This window comes from Delphinapterus leucas, chromosome 2 (assembly GCF_059928025.1).
Source record: "Delphinapterus leucas isolate spDelLeu-1000000601 "Yukka" chromosome 2, BTC_Dleu_Yukka2, whole genome shotgun sequence".
Lineage (NCBI taxonomy): Eukaryota > Metazoa > Chordata > Mammalia > Artiodactyla > Monodontidae > Delphinapterus > Delphinapterus leucas.
The window spans coordinates 88,570,205-88,589,114 of record NC_143130.1 but is presented as its reverse complement, the minus strand read 5'-3'; the positions used below and the strand labels follow the sequence as shown (position 1 = coordinate 88,589,114).

The 18,910-nt window shown below is 39.9% G+C and overlaps 1 protein-coding gene across 5 annotated transcripts in view; it reads right to left on the bottom strand.

Moving 5' to 3' along the window:
* ATP8B4 (ATPase phospholipid transporting 8B4 (putative)) overlaps positions 1 to 15,979 on the bottom strand; it is a 257,988-nt gene extending 242,009 nt beyond the window's left edge. The window contains exon 1 of one of the 5 annotated variants that reach the window (XM_022587137.3): positions 15,770 to 15,979. The gene's annotated coding sequence lies outside the window, so the exon portion shown is untranslated. Of the gene's footprint in view, positions 1 to 11,364; positions 11,580 to 15,769 lie in introns of those variants that run through there. The other 4 variants (XM_022587135.3, XM_022587131.3, XM_022587133.3 and 1 more) reach the window with 4 other exon arrangements.
* Between the last annotated feature and the right edge of the window lie 2,931 nt (positions 15,980 to 18,910).

The following is an 18,910-nucleotide window of genomic DNA, read 5'->3' as shown; positions in this document are numbered from 1 at the left end:
TATATATATATCTGAATCACTTTGCTGTACACCTGAAACTAACACACCATTTTAAATCAATTATATTTCAATAAAAACAATTTTTAAGGAAACAATTCTATACAAAAATTATCTATTTGTATTATGGCGGCTATATGGAAAAATGTAAGGTAAGCACAAGTGTAACATTCAATTTGGCATTAAAATGGAGCCAAATTTTCTAACATATCCCAAACCCTGTGAATCAGAATATCTCAGAGGTGACACTCCATTACCTGCTTTTTATTCAAGTACCAAAAGTAATTCCTTCCCAAAACAGTCACCCAAGTCCAGGAAGTGCAGAGTCCCATATAGAATTAATTGAAGAAGGAACACGCCAAGACACATAGTAATCAAACTGACAAAAACTAAAGACAAGGAGAAAATATCCAAAGCAACAAAGGAAAAGCAACAAATAACATACAAGGGAATCCCCATGAGACTATCAGCTGATTTTTCAGCAGAAACTCTACAGGCCAGAAGGGAGTGGCACGATACATTTAAAGTGATGAAAGGGAAAAACCTACAACCAATAATACTCCACCCAGCATGTCTCTCATTCAGAATTGATGGAGAAATCAAAAGCTTTACAGACAAACAAAAGCTAGAAGAATTCAGCACCACCAAACGAGCATTACAACAAATGCTAAAGGAACTCTTTCAATAGAAGAGGCAACAGGAAACAGGAAAATTACAAAATGGTAAAGCTCACCAGTACAGTCAAACATACAGTAAGGGTAGGAAATCATCTACACACAAACATGATATCAAAACAGTAATTGTGAGAGGAGGAGAGCAAAAATGCAGGATATTTGAGATGCATTTGAAATTAAGAGACCAGCAACTTAAAACAACCATGTATACATATCGACTGCTATATCAAAACCACATGGTAACCACAAATGAAAAATCTATAATAGATATACACACAAAAAAGAAAAAGAATCCAAACACAACAATATAATCATAAATCACAGAGAACAAAAGAGAAAAGGAATAAAAAAGACCTACAAAAACAAATCCAAAATATTTTTTTAAATGGCAATAAGAACATACATATCAATAATTAACTTAACTGTAAACGGATTAAATGCTCAAACCAAAAGAAATAGACTGGCTGAATGAATACAAAAATAAGACCCATATATATGTTGTCTATAAGAGACCCACTTCAGATCTAGAGACACAAACAGACTGAAAGTGAGGGGATGGAAAAAGATATTCCATGCAAATAGAAATCAAAAGAAAGCTGGAGTAGCAATACTCATATCAGACAAAATAGAATTTAAAATAAAGACTGTTACAATAGACAAATGACACTACATAATGATCAAGGGCTCAATTGAAGAAGATATAACAATTATAAATATATATGCACTCAACAGAGAAACACCTCAATATATAAGGCAAATGTTAAAAGACATAAAGGAGAAATCGACAGCAATACAATAGTAGAGGGGGACTTTAGCACTCCACTTCCTTTGTATATCAATGGACAGATCATCGAGACAGGAAATCAATAAGGAAACTCAGGCCTTAAATGACACATTAGAACACATGGACTTAATTGATATTTATAGAGTGCTCCATCCAAAAGCAGAAGAATACACCTTTTTTTCAAGTGTACATGGAACATTCTCCAGAACAGATCGCATGCTGGGCCACAAAGGAAGTCTTGGTAAACTTAAGAAAACTAAAATCATATTAAGCATCTTTTCCGATCACTACACTATGAGATTAGAAATCAGTTACAAGAAAAAATGCAAAAACACAAACACATAGAGGCTAAACAATATGCTATGAAACAACTGATGGATCACTGAAGAAATCAAAGAGGAAATAAAAAGAATACCTAGAGACAAATGAAAATGAAAACACAACAATCCAAAAACCTATGGGATGTGGCAAAAGCAGTTCTTAGATGGAAGTTTATAGTGATACAAGCTTACTTCAGGAAACAAGAAAAATCTCAAACAAACAACTTAACCTTACACCTAAAGCAACTAGAGAAAGAAGAACACATAAAACCCAAAGTTAGCAGAAGGAAAGAAATCATAAAGATCAGAGCAGAAATAAATGAAATAGAGACAAAGAAAAAAATAGCAAAGACCAATAAACTAAGAGTTGAAAAGATAAACAAAATTGATAACACTTTAGCCAGAGTCATCGAGAAAAAAAGGGAGAGGGCCCAAATCAATAAAATCAGAAATGAAAAGGAGAAATTACAACTGACACCACAGAAATTCAAAGGATCATAAGAGACTACTACAAGCAACTATACACCAATGAAAAGGACAACCTAGAAGAAATGGGCAAATTCTTAGAATGGTACAATCTCCCAAGACTGAACCAGTAAGAAATAGAAAATATGACTAGACCAATTGTATGTATTGAAATTGAATCTGTGATTAAAAACTCCCAACAAACAAAAGTCATGGAACAGATGGCTTCACAGGTGAATTCTATCAAACATTTAGAGAAGAGCTAACACCTAACGTTCTAAAACTATTTCAAAAAATTGCAGAGGAAGGAACACTCCCAAATTCATTCTATGTGGCCACCATCACCCTGATACCAAATCCAGACAAAGCTACCATCAAAAAGAGAAAATTACAGGTCAATATCACTGATGAACATAGACATAAAAATCCTTAACAAATACCAGCAAACCAAACCCAGTAATACATTAAAAGGATCATACACCATGATCAAGAGGGATTTATCCCAAGGATGCAAGGACTTTTTAATATCTGCAAATCAATCAGTGTGATGTACCACATTAACAAATTGAAGAATAAAAACCATATGATCATCTCAATAGATGCAGAAAAAGCTTTTGACAAAATTCAACACCTATTTCTGAAAAAAACCCTCCAGAATGTGGGCACAGAGGGAACCTACCTCAATATAATAAAGACCATATACCACAAACCTACAGCTAACATCATACTCAATGGTGAAAAAATGAAAGCATTTCCTCTAAGATCAAGAAAAAGACAAGGATGTCCACTCTCATCATTTTTATTCAACATAGTTTTGAAAGTCCTAGCCACAGCAATCAGAGAAGAAAAATAAATAAAAGGAATACAAATTGGAAAAGTAGTAAAACTGTCACTGTTTGCAGATGACATGAAACTATACATTGAAAATCCTAAAGATGCTACCAGAAAACTACTAGAGCTCATCAATGAATTCAGTAAAGTTGCAGAAAAAGAAATTAATACACAGAAATCTGGTGCAATCCTATAAACTAATAATGAAAGATCAGAAAGAAAAATTAAGAAAATCCCATTTACCATCACATCAAAAAGTATAAAATACTTAGGAATAAACCTACCTAATGAGGCAAAAGACCTGTACTCCAAAAACTATAAGATGCTGATGAAAGAAATCGAAGGAGACATAAACAGCTAGAAAGATATACCATGTTCTTGAATTGGAAGAATCAATACTGTCAAAATGACCATACTACCCAAGGCAGTTTACAAACTCAATTCAATCCTTATCAAATTATCAAAGGCATTTTTCACAGAACTAGAAGCAAAAATTTTAAAATTTGTATGGAAACATGAAAGACCTCAAATAGTGAAACCAATCTTGAGAAAGAAAAACAGTTGGAGGAATCAGGCTCCCTGGCTTAAGACTATAGTACAAAGCTACAGTAATCAAGACAATATGGTACTGGCTCAAAAACAGAGATATAGATCACTGAAACAGGATAAAAAGCCCAGAAATAAACCGACTCACCTATGGTCAATTAACCTATGACAAAGGAGGCAAGAATACAATGGAGAAAAGACAGTCCTCAATAAGTGGTGCTGGGAAAACTGAACTGCTGAAAAAGCTACATGTAAAAGAATGAAATTAGAGCATTCTCTAACATGATACACAAAACTAAACTCAAAATTGATTAAAGATGTAAATGTAAGAGCCAGATCCTATAAAACTCTTAGAGGAAAACATAGGCAGAACACTCTTTGACATAAATTGCATCAATATCTATATATATATATATATTCTTTTTCAGATTCTTTTCCCTTATAGATTATTACATACTATTGAGTATAGTTCCCTGTACTATACAGTAGGTCCTTGTTGGCTATCTATTTTATACATAGTAGTGTGTATATGTTAATGCCAGCCTCCAAATATAACCCTTCTCCCACCCTCTCTCCTATTTGGCAGCCATAAGTTTGTTTTCTGTGTCTATGAGTCTCTTTCTGTTTGGAAATAAGATCATTTGTGTCTTTTTTTCTTTTAGATGCCACATAGAATTGATATCATATGATATTTGTATTTCACTGTCTGGCTTACTTTACTTAGTATGATAATAGGCAAGGGAAACATGAGCAAAAAATGGAATTACATCAAACTAAAAAGCTTTTGCACAGTGAAAGAAACTATCAACAAAACAAAAAGGCTACCTACTGCACTGGAGAAGATATTTGTAAATGATATATCTGATAAGGGGTTAATATCCAAAATATACAAAGAACTCATAAAACTCAACATCAAAAAAAACAACCCCATTAAAAAGTGGTCAGAAGACCCAAAGAGACATTTTTCCAAAGAAGACATACAGATGGCAAACAGACACATGAAAAGATGCTCAACATCACAAATCAGCAGGGTAATGCAAATCAAAACTACAGTGAGGGACTTCCCTTGTGGATCAGTGGTTAAGAATCCGCCTGCCAATGCAGGGCACATGGGTTCGAGCCCTGTTCTGGGAAGATACCACATGCCGCGGAACAACTAAGCCCATGTGCTATTAACTACTGAGCCTGCGCTCTAGACCCTGCAAGCCACAACTGCTGAGCCCACATGCTGTAGCTACTGAAGCCCATGCTCTGCAACAAGAGAAGCCACCACAATGAGGAGCCTGCACACTGCAACGAAGAGTAACCCCCGCTTGGCGCAACTAGAGAAAGCCTGTGCGCAGCAATGAAGACCCAATGTAGCCAAAAATAAATAAATAAAAATAAATTTACTTTTTTAAAAAGACATTAAGCACCCTTATGTTCATCACAGCGTTATTTACAATACCCAAGATATGGAAGCAACCTAAGTACCCATTGATAGATGAATGGATAACGAAGATGTAATGTGTATATGCAATGGAATACTATTCAGCCATAAAAAAGAATGAAATCTTGCCAGTTTCAACAATATAGAAGGACCTAGAGGGTATTATGCTAAGTGAAATAAGACAAATACTGTATGATTTCACTTACTGGGCAACACAAATGAACAAATATAATGAAACAGAAACAGACTCATAGGTACAGAGAACAAACAGGTAGTTGTGGGGGAGGGGGGCAGGGGGAGGGAGGATGAGTGAAATAGGGATATTAAGAGGTATAAACTTCCAGTGACAAAATGAGTCATGAGGATGAAATGTACTGTGTGGGGAATATAGTCAATAGTAATATAATACCTCTGCATGGTGATAGATGGTAACTAGACTTACCATGGTGATCATCTTGTAATGTACAGAAATATGCAATCACTGTGCTGTTCACCAGGAACCAACACAGTGTTGTAGGTCAATTATACTTCAAAAAACAAACAACGGGGGCTTCCCTGGTGTCGCAGTGGTTGGGAGTCCGCCTGCCGATGCAGGGGACACGGGTTCATGCCCCGGTCCGGGAGGATCCCGCATGCCGCGGGGCGGCTGGGCCCGTGAGCCATGGCCGCTGAGCCCGTGCGTCCGGAGCCTGTGCTCCGCAGCAGGAGAGGCTGCAACAGTGAGAGGCCCGCGAACCGCAAAAAAAATAAACAAAAACAAAAAAAACAACGAACTCTCAGAAAAAGAGATCAGATTTGTGGTTACCAGAGGCAGAGGGTGGGAGGAGGCGGAATTGGATAAAAGTGATCAAAATGTACAAATTTCCAGTTAGAAGATAGTAAGTACTAGGGATGTAACGTACAACATGATTAATATAATTAACACTGCTGTGTGTTATATATAAAAGTCATTAAGAGAATAAATCCTGAGTTCTCATCACAAGAAAAACAACTTTTCAAAATTTTTTTATCTAATATGAGATGATGGACGTTCACTAAATTTACTGTAGTAATCATTCCATGATGTGGGTCAAATCATTATGCTATACACCTTAAACTTATACAGTGCTGTATGTTAATTATTTCTCAATAAAACTGGAAGAAAAAAATTATTTAGAAATAAATAAATAGGGGGCAGAAATAATGTCATTATTATCTTTTAGTTTTTTCCCTACATGTCTAATTTCCTTCACATGGTAAACTCTATTAAGGATTTAGAGTGAATAAATAAAGGGCAAACAAATAACTTCAACATTTAGAACCCAAATGACCATGGAAATGAACTGAAGCACCTTCGCAAACACATGACAGGGTAGGCAGAGGTTCTGAATTCATACTTTTTAGGTTAGAAAGAGAAATGACTTGTTTGTTCCTGCTCAAAGACATGGTGTGGCAGGATGCATTAAATACCCATGAAAGAAGAAGCTGGTCAGTCATATGGAGACCAGAAAAGAGGAAGAACAGCACTTATGGCTTAGCAGTTACACGAAAGGAGGATGCAGAGGAATTTCATCAACGCCTACTGTTCCATTACAAATTTCTGGTGTCTCAAAGGCCTGAAACCATCAATATTTCTCCCTGTTGCGCTCCCAGATTCATGAGTTCCCTTCCACCACCTCCAGGAAAAGCAGCAGCCCACTGAGGGAATAGCCACCCCTGGGGTGCCCCTGACAAGTAGGGCCATCAACACTTTGTAAAACCCACTGCTTTTCCAGGAACCAGTCACTAAAACTCATGAATCCAACAAGATGTGAGTACTACTGCCAGGTGCTGCTAGAAGCAGGGATAGGTCCTCAAATATAACCCATCAATAACTCTTCTGTTCTTCTTCCCATGCCTTCTACCAACTGCCACCAAGGCTGCCTAAAACAATCCCCCCCGCCCCCTCCTCACTGCTCCCCCTACCCCAGTCTTAGGCAGCAGATGCCTCTAGGACATGCCTGCTGACCAGTGACTGCTTTCCCCTGCATTCCTTCTAACAGGTTTCCCCGCTCCAGCCTTGGCCACCCATAGACTAGGGTCCACATTGAAGCCACAGTGATCTTTATAAAAATTAAATGGCATCATATCTCACCCTTGCTTAAAACCCTTCAATAACATCCCACTGGCCTTAGAAAAAAGATCAAATTGCAGCATGACTCCTTGGCCCCTCTGCAACCTGGTCCCTGCTAGTCTTTCTACCCTGATTTCTCATCACTCTCCTTACAGCCCCCATTCTTCCTTGCACCCCCCCATGTCTATACTACAGAAATAACTCAGCTTCTATTTGAGGGCCTTGACACATGCTCTTCCCTCTGCCTGTCATAATCTAACCCCATCGCCAGCCCCTTCACCTGACTAACTTGTACTCATCTTTTCAATATCAACTCATACATCACTTCCTCTAGGAGTTCTCCCCTGGTCCCCCAAATCAGAGGTAAGAGCACCTCCTATGTGCTCCCATAGAATCCAGAACTTCCAATTTCAGAGCCCTTATCATTCTAGAATGTATTTGCCTATTATATTGGCTGTCTTCCCATTAGTCTACAAACTCCAGTGGGGCAGAGACCCGATCTGTCTTGTCCATAGTTGTATCTTCAGTGTCAAATGCACTCCTGGCATGTGGCAGTGCTCAATAAAAATTTGCTAAATGAAAGAATGATTAACGTTCTCAGTGTCTCTGAGGAATGAAGCAAGGGCTTCCAGATGCTAAAAGGCATTTCCCTTTTAGCAACTATCTCTTCCTAGACCCCAACCCCAAGATCAAGAACATCTTAGATCTTCCCAAACTGGGAACCATCATGGCTTTCTTAGCTGCTCCCTACCCCTGGCTGGTCCCTATCATCCTGTGCATCCCCCACCTCCAGCCTAGGAAGAACCTCAAAAAATGAGAAGCATTTGGTTAGCAATAGGAAGAGTGTTGCAGGCAAACTGAATAGCACAAGAAAGGAGGAGGAATTTGCAAATCTTGGGGTAGAAGGGCAAGAGGAGGCACTCTGGCTCTAAAAGAAGATGCACAGAAAGGATTTTTTGAGGAAAAGCCTTTCTGTGAGAAATAACATGGACAAAAGCGGTTTTTTTAATCCATGAGGGACTATCTTTGTTCCAACAAATAGTCACAACCAATACAAAATGGCAACATGGAGAAGGATGAATGGATTCTGTGACAATGACACCTTGATCTGGTGGCCCCATCTGGCCAGAGGGTTAAGGCTCATTACCAAGTTCTAAGCCAACAACTAGTTAGGGCTTGAAAACTCTCTCTGAAGACTAAGTAAACATATTCTGTTTTCATGGGCTCAGAGTCCCTCGAGCTGGTGAAAAGAAGAATGATTCTTTAAGTAGGATGGCAAAAGGGACACTCCACCCTGACAGGTGGCAATGAGAATGCAGGCAGAAGAAAGAAACTCAATCTCTCAGGAAGTTATTAGGAGTACCGGCCACTGGCCAACGTTTTCTTTCTTTTTCCTTATTGGTTTGCTAGATTGCTTTGAGGGATTAGCACTAACAGACAGCCAGAACAAAGGATGAACTTAAATATATATTTGTGTAATATAAAGGTAACTAAAGAGAAAATATCCATGTAAACCCTTCTGTCTCCTATTTTAGATCTTCCTATAAGCACTTTTCACTTTAAAAGCCCCTAGACAATTAAACATAAAGCAAAACCATATCCTTCCTAAAATTACCTTTAAACCAGACAATTATTTCTTTGCTTTTAATTTCTCTAATACCATCTTCCAAAGTATCTTTGAAATCTTTTATCTTTAAAATAATGAATAAATCCATTTTTTAACTTTAGCCATTTTTATTTTTGTAGAAAATATTCTCTATTTCATATTTAATCCAGAGTGATAATATAATTACTGTTGTACGAATTAAACAATATTTCTCTAAGGTTTGTGAAAAGTGTTTCTTATTAATGATCTTATTCAAGTGTTTTTACTCTCTAAGACATGTGGTTACAACAAAAACTAAGGATTCAAGTCCATGTTTCCTACAATCCAATCTTTTCCTTTTAAAAGCAGCAACCCAGGTATATTTAATGGAGGATTCATACTAATGTAGCAGATTCTAGTGTAAATTTTAGGAAGTAAAACTCAGTCCTTTTATTGTTGTACACTTATCAATTCACCAAAATACCCCAGCTGACACTCGCTCCACCTCTAAAGGATGTCAGAGTAAAGAAAAAGCCATCTTTTATTGAACTTTCAGATCAGTGAGGGTCTACGGAAATACACTGAAAAAAAATCAGGTGACAAAGAAGGATTTGTTAAAACGAAATCTAGCTCTAGAAGTAGGAACTTAGGATTTTGAAATTCAACATTTACAAGTACTGAAGCAAACACTGTTTACATAAAAACATTCCTCCTTTTATGAAATCACCCCAAAGCAGAATAAATAGAAAAAGGTAAGTTGCTGAATAGGTTTTATCTTACCCTTGCCTTCATCTTATGCAAGGGATTAAAATGGTGGTTTTCTTGTGTGAAAGCCTTAGTGGGTTTTTACAAGAAAGACAGGTCTGGGGAAAGTAAGAAGAGAGGTAAGTGTAACCAAAATAATAGCTAAGTGTTTTACGTATATTAATTCATTTAACTGATCACTTTTTTTGGAAAAGATTGAGAGTGACGCTTGCATGAAGAATTTGGGTTTTTTTTACATTTCAAGTTCAGGTTTTGAATCTTGGTCACAGAAAGTAATTCTTCTAATGGAAAAAATGGCAAAGTAAAGAGAAAACTCCAATTTGTTTAGGGAAGATAAGAAGTTGGTTTCAGATACCTTGAGATTGAGGACATAACAAGACATCCAAGTTGGAAATGCTACTTAAGCAGCTGTGAGCAGAAGCGTGCATACTGGTCACATTATGATTCCTCAAAGAGGTCCCTACTTATAGTGAAAATGGGTACACCTGGCTGCAGGTGACTCAACACTTTAAGCCAAGGATTAAAATGGAGATTCTCTTTAATGATCAGAGGCCATTCAACAATCAAGTTATTATACTTAATCCCCCCTGCTCCAATTCCACGATCACGAAGCAACCTACTGATAATAACTTGCCTTCCCCCAGAAGTCTGCCCACAGGGGAAGAATACACCAGTCATGCATGCTGGAGTGAACATTCTGGTCCTCCTGACAGTTATATATTATACATTTTCAATTAATAAATTGTCATTCATCTCACTCTAGCTCATCAGTCTCCTGAGCTAATATTAGTCTTCCCCAGAAAGGTAGCTCTGTTTTTGGTTTGCTGTTGACTTATGGTCCAAAGTCTACAGGACATATGACCCACTCTAGCCATAACAAACTCACCAACCGGCAACCAAGGGAACAGCCTGCTGACCTGCTCTAGGGGCAACAGGATGTGATGGCTGCAAGCTTGTCCTTTGGAGTCAAACAACCTGATCTTGGATTCCTGCTTTTTCTACTAACATTACAGAATCCGGGGCAAGTAAGCTCTCTGGGCCTCAGAACATACCTGGACAGGTTGCTGGGGACAGTGACACATAATGAAAATGCTCGTTAGATAGTTATCTTGAAGGCAGCCCTCTGAACTTCCCCTGTCAAAATGTCTATGTAAACATTAGGGTGAATTGAGGACAGTGAGTACAACCCCTGTAGGACATTCTGCAGCAAAATAAAGGAGCTAAGTGTGAATGGATAATGAGGCTTTAAAGAGAAGATGTGCTTACAGTGGGGTGCCAGGGCCATGGCAATAAACTAAGGGGATAGAACCAGTGGGAAGAGAGATTGAAAACATGAGGGAGAGTGACAGGAAGACAAAGGAATCAGAGGAGATTGGGAAAGAAAGGGAAGAGGTAGGGGCTAGGACAGTGGGGGAAGACACAGGAGGAGTAGTTGAAGCCAGAGAGTAGCGCAGGCAGATTCTTGGCAGCTCTCCTTCCTTGCCCAGAGTGCTGCTCAGGGAGTGCCCCTCGGCCTGGCTTCAACTCAGGGTCAAGGGAGGAGCTGGGGTGTCCCCGCAGGGGCATCCTCTACGTCCTTTGAGCAGTGGGTCCTCACCAGTTCTCAGGACTCAGGGACAAGATGGGCCAAGGGGGAAAGGTCCCACACAGCTTCAAGGAGCCCAACCCCAGTCCTCAGCCGCTGTGAGGACCTCCTGTCCCCCACCCGTCTATTCTCCAGTCTCCGTGCTGTTCTGCTTGCCTCCCTCTCTCCCCAACTCTGCCTTCTCTTCCTCTTCGGAGACACTGTAATGTACGGGAGAGACTTTTAGGATAACAGATCCCGATCCTAGCTCAGTTTCTTTCTATCTAGTGTTACTTTGACCAAGTTACTTACCCTTCCTAAGATTCAATCCCCGAATCTGTAAAATAGAGGTAATATTTCCTTCCTCTCAGGGCTGTTTCCAGGATAAATATAGATGTAAATACAGCTCACTCCATAAGAATGTGCTTCCTCCCCCTCCTTCCTTCGTCCCCATCTGTCCTCTCTCCTCCTACTCCCTCCCCTTTTCTCTGCTTTCACTCTCAGTTTCCTTTCCCTGTTTCCCTGGCTTTGCTTCCTATTTCTCACTAAGGCACTTGCCTCTCAACCCAACCCACCAAGAGGACAGACCCACCAAGAGCGGAGGGGAGGGGAGCTGCCTGGAAGGTTTAGATGAACAATGGAGAGCCCATCTGCTGAGTAACAGTGGGGTCTGAGGATGGGAAGTGGGATGGCAGGATTAGGGAATCAGCCCCTTCTCTCCTCCTGCTGCCCTCTACCTTCTCTGGTCCTGCCCCTGCCCCTTTCCTCCTTCTGGCCCTAGGCTCCCAGAGGCTGAAAAGCAAAGCCTCAGTGAGTCTTCCCACCTCTGGACATGGTGACCTTGCAGACATATCTGCTGGCAACCCTGCCTACGAGCCCAATAATATTCCCCAGGAGCCCCCTGTTCCAGGTCTCTAAGGGATGGGGGGTGGGAGATGGAACACAGCTCTAAGACTCCAGGGAAGGGACATCTTGACGCAAAAGGGAAATCTCAGCCTTGGGAGGTTAGACCAGTGAGGGATAAGCTAAGGAATAAGCCCAGGCCTCAGTCCTACATGTGTGCAGCTCTGAGTGTGATATGAGGGTAGGAGGTATGGATAATGTTTTATTTATTTTTTAACTAATTTTTATTGGAGTATAGTTGCTTTACAATGTTGTGTTCGATTCTGCTGTACAGCAAAGTGAATCAGGTATAGATAATGTTTTAATCATATTGACGGCTGCCAACAGCTGTAGGGCTTACAGAGTATAGATATTGGGCAAAAATAGAAGTAAAAAAATTTAAGCCAGTCTGTGTACGTGTCTGTCAAAGTGATGGTTAGCACAGCCAAATTTATAAACTGCTTACCAATTATATCTAATTACCATGCCTCAACAATAAATTATTCTATTTCCCATATAATGTATATCAGATTGCTTTTGTTGTAAGTTGTCATGTCGACACTGAAGTCTGTTTATATTCTGTTAGGCACGCAGCTGTTACCACAAAATTCTAAAGTGGTGGGAACACTTTTTCCCTTTCTCCTCTTGTTTATGTCCTGCTTATTTTCCAACTTGATCTCCTAGTTTCCTTCTCTCTTTCCTTTCTCTTCCTTGCCTCGCCTGCCCTCACTGCCTCTCTTGTGCATTTTCAATGTCCTTCTCCTCATCCTGCCTTTTCTCTCCCAAACACATTTCCCCTGGCTTGGTCATCTTCCTTCCCCTTCTCACTTTCCCATTCCTCCCCCAGCCTGGAGTCAGGGGGCCAGGTTTGGTCCTGTTATCTCTCTACCTCCAGCAAGTTCCCCTCCCTTCTAAGCCCTGGTTTTCTCATCTGTAAACAGAGACAATCAGGGTAACTCATGGGATCATTTAGCAAACTAAATGAGGTCATGCCTGTAAAAAAAAAAAAAAAATTAGCACAGCGCCTCCTGCTACAAAGTTAATAAGAAAGGAAAGCTATTATTATTTTTATTTTTCTTAAATGTATTTTTAACTCTACATACGTAGAAAACCTATCAAATTTGAGAGCATCCTTACTGATATTCAATCATCAAACACTTATCCGATGCCTATTCTATGTCAAACCCGGGCTGGGTAGAGGGAGGAAAGGATCATTAGGCCCTATCTCTGTCCTTCAAAAGCCAAGAGTCTGGGGTAGATGAGACCAGATACATAGAAAGTTCATTAGTGCAGGACTATGACAGAAGGAGGGACTGAGAACTATGGAGACAGAGGGAAGGGAGTCACCAAGCCTGCTTTGCAGAGTCAGCTATGAGCTCACAGATGGTAATTCGAAGTCAAGTCCTTTTGAAAAGAAGAGTTTGCTCAGTAAAACAATGTAAGTACAGGCAAAAAGAACAGCAGGTGGAAAGACCAGGTGTTGTGATAGGAAGCAGTGATAGTCATGGCAACCAGATTACAAGGGGCATGGAGGAGTGTAGTGTGATATGGGGCTGGCAAGGTAGATAAGAGATGGATTCTGAAAGAAATCATCATTATCATCATCACTCCCATTCACTTGGTACTTAGCCTCATGCTAAGCACTGACATGTATTATCTCATTTAATCCTCAACAAAATTTTACGGGCAGGGACTATCCCTATTTGATAGATGAGGTGACACAGAGCATTGCCACAATCAAGATCCTGTGGTTGATCCTCAGCTAATGGGGAGGCAGAAGGGCTCTCTCTGCAGAATGGTACACTTAGAATCCAGGCCCCCTTGTCCACTGTCGTTGCTTCCTCATGTCTCTCTACACAAGTGTATGCCGTCAGGGTTTTTAGGAAGGTTTTACTCTCACGACAAGGACTGGCACGGAAAGAAGTGGGGGAGCGGTGACAACAGGCAAGTGGAGCTGGATTCTGGAAATATTCCTGCAGTTGGAATTGACAGACTTTATAAGGGGTCTGTATGCTGGGGTGCAAAACAAGGAGGAATCTGGGATAACTTCCACATTTTCAGCTCAGGACAATGACAGGAGAGAGGTGCCATTAACGAAAATGACAAATACAGCAGTGAAGGGAGAAGGTGGGAGAGCGGGAGCAGGAACTGATGTGGGAGAATATTAAGTTCAGTTTGAACACACTAGGCTTGAAATGCCTCTTGCTCATGGAAAATATCCTCAGCATGAAAGAGAAAAGACAGACTTGTAGACTTGGATCATCAACATATGAGGAAACATTGAAGTCACGGGGAATGAATGATCTCATTCAAGAAGAACGAGAATGGAGAGAAGTGAGGGGAGGACAGCGGGTGAGGATGAGTCAATAAGAGGACAAGGACAGAGTCCTAGGGAACACCCAACCTCAAAAGAAGGGCTAGAGAAACATGTATTGAAACAAAACGCTGTGGCTTTCCTCCTACGCCCTCTTCTTCAGAGCATCTAGCACAGAGCCTGGCATGGGGCAGGTAGGTGCTCAACAAACCAGCATTGAGTAAAGAAGAGGAGAGAGGAGAAAAAGGTAGCCTCACATTAAAGAAGGACTATGTTTCCAAGAACACAATGCTCAGTAATATTCATTACTGACCAATATAATATTTATATTTAACATTCAATTAGAATTTTATTTGTTAATATTTAGAAAATACGTAATATTGCTAAGAAGTCAAGTAAGCCTTTAGGCATACACTACAAATGTGGAACATTTGGAGGATACTGTTTTCTGTGACATCATTTCTTGGGAAATCCTGAAAACAAATACTAGCACCTGATTCTTGTACACGCTGTGCAAGCATCTAGGATACATACATTAAGAAATTTTATTTCAAGGACAGCAACAATTTCTGATTTGCTTTGAAACGATAGGTTAAGTCTTTTCCTACTAAATGAAAATTTCCAATTTACCATGTAAGAAAAAAAATAAAATCCTCCTGAGCACAAAAAAAACCCCCGGGGCACAAAAAAATCACTTGGCCCCTCATTTTTAAAGATGCATGCATGCATGATGAAACAATATAAAAGCATAAGATAGATAAATATAGGTCCAAAAATCCCTCTGAATTCACATTTTGCTGTAAAGGCAAGCAGGGAACAACACAGGCACAAAGGTGGCCGTTCTTGGACACAGGTAATCCCATACACAATACCGTATTTCCTCACCTCCTTTCTAATAAGCTTTCAGCCCCTAATTAATGTTTCTTACCCATCTCCTTTTTTTTCGAAACAGCTAATTGTTAACCAGGGACCTGAGACCCTCTCGTGTCTATCGACAAAACAGCTAGAAGAATCCATTTCTCTGTTCAGACAAATCTCAGCCCTAAAAACATACCCCTCAAGCCTCAGAGGGAGAGCTTAGTGACAAACTGTTATGTCCAAAGCATGAATTGATCATAAAATGAACAATATCTTGAATAGGTGCATCAGATACAAACCCTCCGGGAAAAAACTCAAACCAACTGCTATCAAAGGAAGTGACAAGTACCCACAAACCAAGAAGAAATGGACATTGATGTGACTCCCATTGGCCATGTAATAGGTGATGCTAACAGAAGAAAACTTTGACCTTCAAAGGAAAAAAAGAAAATGCTCTGTTTCCCAAATCCAACTAATTTCCCCCCAAATTACTTTTTAAATGAGAGGAGAATAATTAATACTCTTTGCTAAACTTCAACATGCAGCAAATGAAAACAAAGCAAAGCAAAACAGCAACCTGGAAAAGGAAACCAAAAGCACCAAACAGCCCAGAACTACCTCTCTTCTTGGTCTCACCAACCCTTCAGTGCTCCCCAGACTCACCTCAGCCTGGACCTAAGCCTCTCGCCCAAAATGGAGATTTCCCAGCAGTGCAGCAAGATCAAACAGGTACCCATTCCATGACCATATCAATGAGAACGAGAAAAGTGAGAAAAGCAAGGCTACTCTGAAAGCTCTGGTAATTACATAGAAAAGAAACTGGGTCTCTAGGGGACATTCTTGAAAACCTGAGATCGACTCCCGGAAAAACACTCTTGACCACTTACCACTACCGGAAGCTGCTAGATGGCAGATCAGAATCAGCATCTCATCAGTAAAAGAGGAAGGTGTTGCAGGAAAGCAGCTTCCCTGCCAGTGAAGAACTGAGGGAGTAAAAACGGTCCTTGGAAAAATAGCAAAAGCCCAGAAGAGTTTTTTCTGGAATAGTTGCCTACTGCTGCTACTAGGGCAGAACTGGTTAATCCTGGAGAAACAAAAGGAAGCTCCCTAGAGGCCAGGATGGCTTCTTCTGTGGGAATCAAGAGTTCAGAAGGACAGACGCAGACAACGAAAGGGGTCACCAGCTACAGCTTCTGCTAAGCAAACTTTTATCAGCCCTTGACTGAGGCAGATTAGTAAATATCTTTGGACTTCCTACCTGTTTTTCCCAGAGATGAAGGAATTAGCAATGTCTATTTTTTTTTAATTATTACAAGGGGAGTTCAACTCTCTTATGGATGAAAGCTAAGCACACTCAAGCAACATGTAATATGCAGAACGATGACTTCTTCTTTCCCAACATCCTTAATTTCAGCTCAGAGGAAGCAAACGATTAACCCTAAGGATGCTGAAGAACAAACACACATGGGAAATAGATTTAAACTTTTTAGTTTAGAATCGCTTTGAGACAGTTCTGGTTTTTAAGATGGGATTAGATGAAAACAAAATATTTTGGTTCATGGCTATTTTTAAAAGAAAGAATTATGCTATTTTTCAATACATCTAAAGCCATTTATGGATTTTCCAGAAGTTGCATCAGATTTGCTGTTAAGTACTGAAACCAAATATGTTTTAATCATGTCTCTCTAACCAGAGCAAGTTGATCCCCTGTGTCAATCCCACTCTCCTGAAACAATGTGGTACTGAGCCCTCAGGTTTCTACAGAGAGCCAGATCAGAGAGAAGGGAGGGACTTTCCCTGCCAGGGCTCCACAGTCACAAAAAAAAGGACAGATTTCTTGACACAAGAGTGATGGCTTTCTTCCTTGCATGATAAAAAGGACCAAGAACAGCCTATATGAGGAAGAAATCATTTCTTTAAAATATTTACAATGAAAAACTGTTTCGAATTTAAAAAGAATTAAGTATAGCCTCTATGCCATTTTTAAACTTTTCATATTGACAACTATTGTAAGTCTGGTAATTACCTTTGCTGAAGAATATTTAAAGAAATCTACACCTTTTCCTACATTGTTAGTGGGAATAGAAGTTGATAAAATATTTTTAAAGGAAAACTAAGTAACGCCTATCAAATATAGAAATGTGTATGTTTCTATCTCTTAGGAATTTACCTTACAGATAATCCCAAACATATGCAAACGTATCTGTTCATTATAGTACTGTGATAGCAAAAAACTAAAAATGGCTTAAATATAGGGGACTGGCTAAGTAAGTCAAGGTACATTCATACAAAGGAGTACTACACAGCCATCAGGAGGGGACAGAACTGGAGTGAAGAATCTGATGGTCTGGGTTCAATTCTGGCTCCATCAGTAACTGGTCAGGTGACTCTGAGCAAGTTCCCAAACCTCTCTGGGCCTCAGTTCCTCATCTGTAGAAAGGTGATAATTATAGTACTTACCATAGAGGATTATTGTGACTAAGACTGTGCTTGGAGCATAGTAGATACTTAGTAATTATTAGCTGTTATCATTGAAAGAAGTAGGTCTCTTCAGACTGACTTGGAAAGATGTCTAAGAGGTATTGTCAAGTGAAAAGAACAAGTTGCAAAAGAATGTGTATAGGGTGATCCCATTCGGTAAAAATATTTTAAACGTGCTTGCTGCTTACTGTCTGTTTCTTCCAATTAAAATATAAGCTTCTTGAGAGCAGGGACTTTTGTTCACTGTTGTAATGCCAGTGTCCATAATAGGCATTTAATAAATATTTGTTGACTGAATGAATGATAACTGGAAAGCCAAGCAAGAAGAAATAATTAATAACAACTACCTCCGAAGAATGGTATAGGGGTGGAGGGGCTGGTGGGCCTCTCCACTCCCCTACCATTTTCATTGGTTCTTACCCTTCGGTACTGCTTAAATTTTTCACAGTCAGCTTGTATGCCAACCAATGAAAATGCAGCTCTTAGAAGACAGTGATTTTGTTTGCAGGGAACATCTTGAGATCTACGGCTGACCCCAATAGCAGCACACTGATGGGGAAGCAAGTGATGACTTTCCCCATAATCTGATAAATTAATGAGTCAGAAAGCAACTTACAAAAGAAGGAGAGCAAAGAGCTCTTTTTCTCTTCTTGGCCTTACATTGATCTTTCCAAAGTTACTCCTATAATCTCCAAGCCAGATCCTCTGCCTTAGTCCATGGGGACCCCTTTCCATTATCTAAACATCAACTGCACATCCCTACCTTGGCATCTTTGCTCAGGCCATCCTCTCCTTTTGGGAGACCTTTCCCAACCTGTCCTTAAAGGACCAGATCACATATTGCCTCCTCATCCCCAGCCTTTTCTGACCATCTTCCTAGCATCACTGATCCCCCTCTCGTGGGCACTGCCAGAGGCCAGGTTTAGGTTTGGTACTGTCCACTGGTCCTTATCTTACAATGCCTGCTATATTCCCTCCCAGCTTATAGGTTGCTTAAGGTAGGACTGTAAGAACTGTGTCTTCAGTTTTGCAAGCCCCCTCACACACACAAACACACACACACACACACACACGGCCCTACACTGTGAAGGAGAAAGTCAACATTAAGGAGCTACATGTGGTGATTTTTTCCATTTGCCCAAAAGTTTCTGACATTCTTGTCATTCTTCCTGAAATTTCAAGACTAGAGTTGGCTTTCTTTGGATTACTAAGCATATTTTTGTTAAATACTTCTAAGAGATATTATTTGGTCTTAAATGCTCTAGATATTCATGTACTACCTAGTCTGAACTGATTAAAATATAATATTTCTTTCTAACCAAT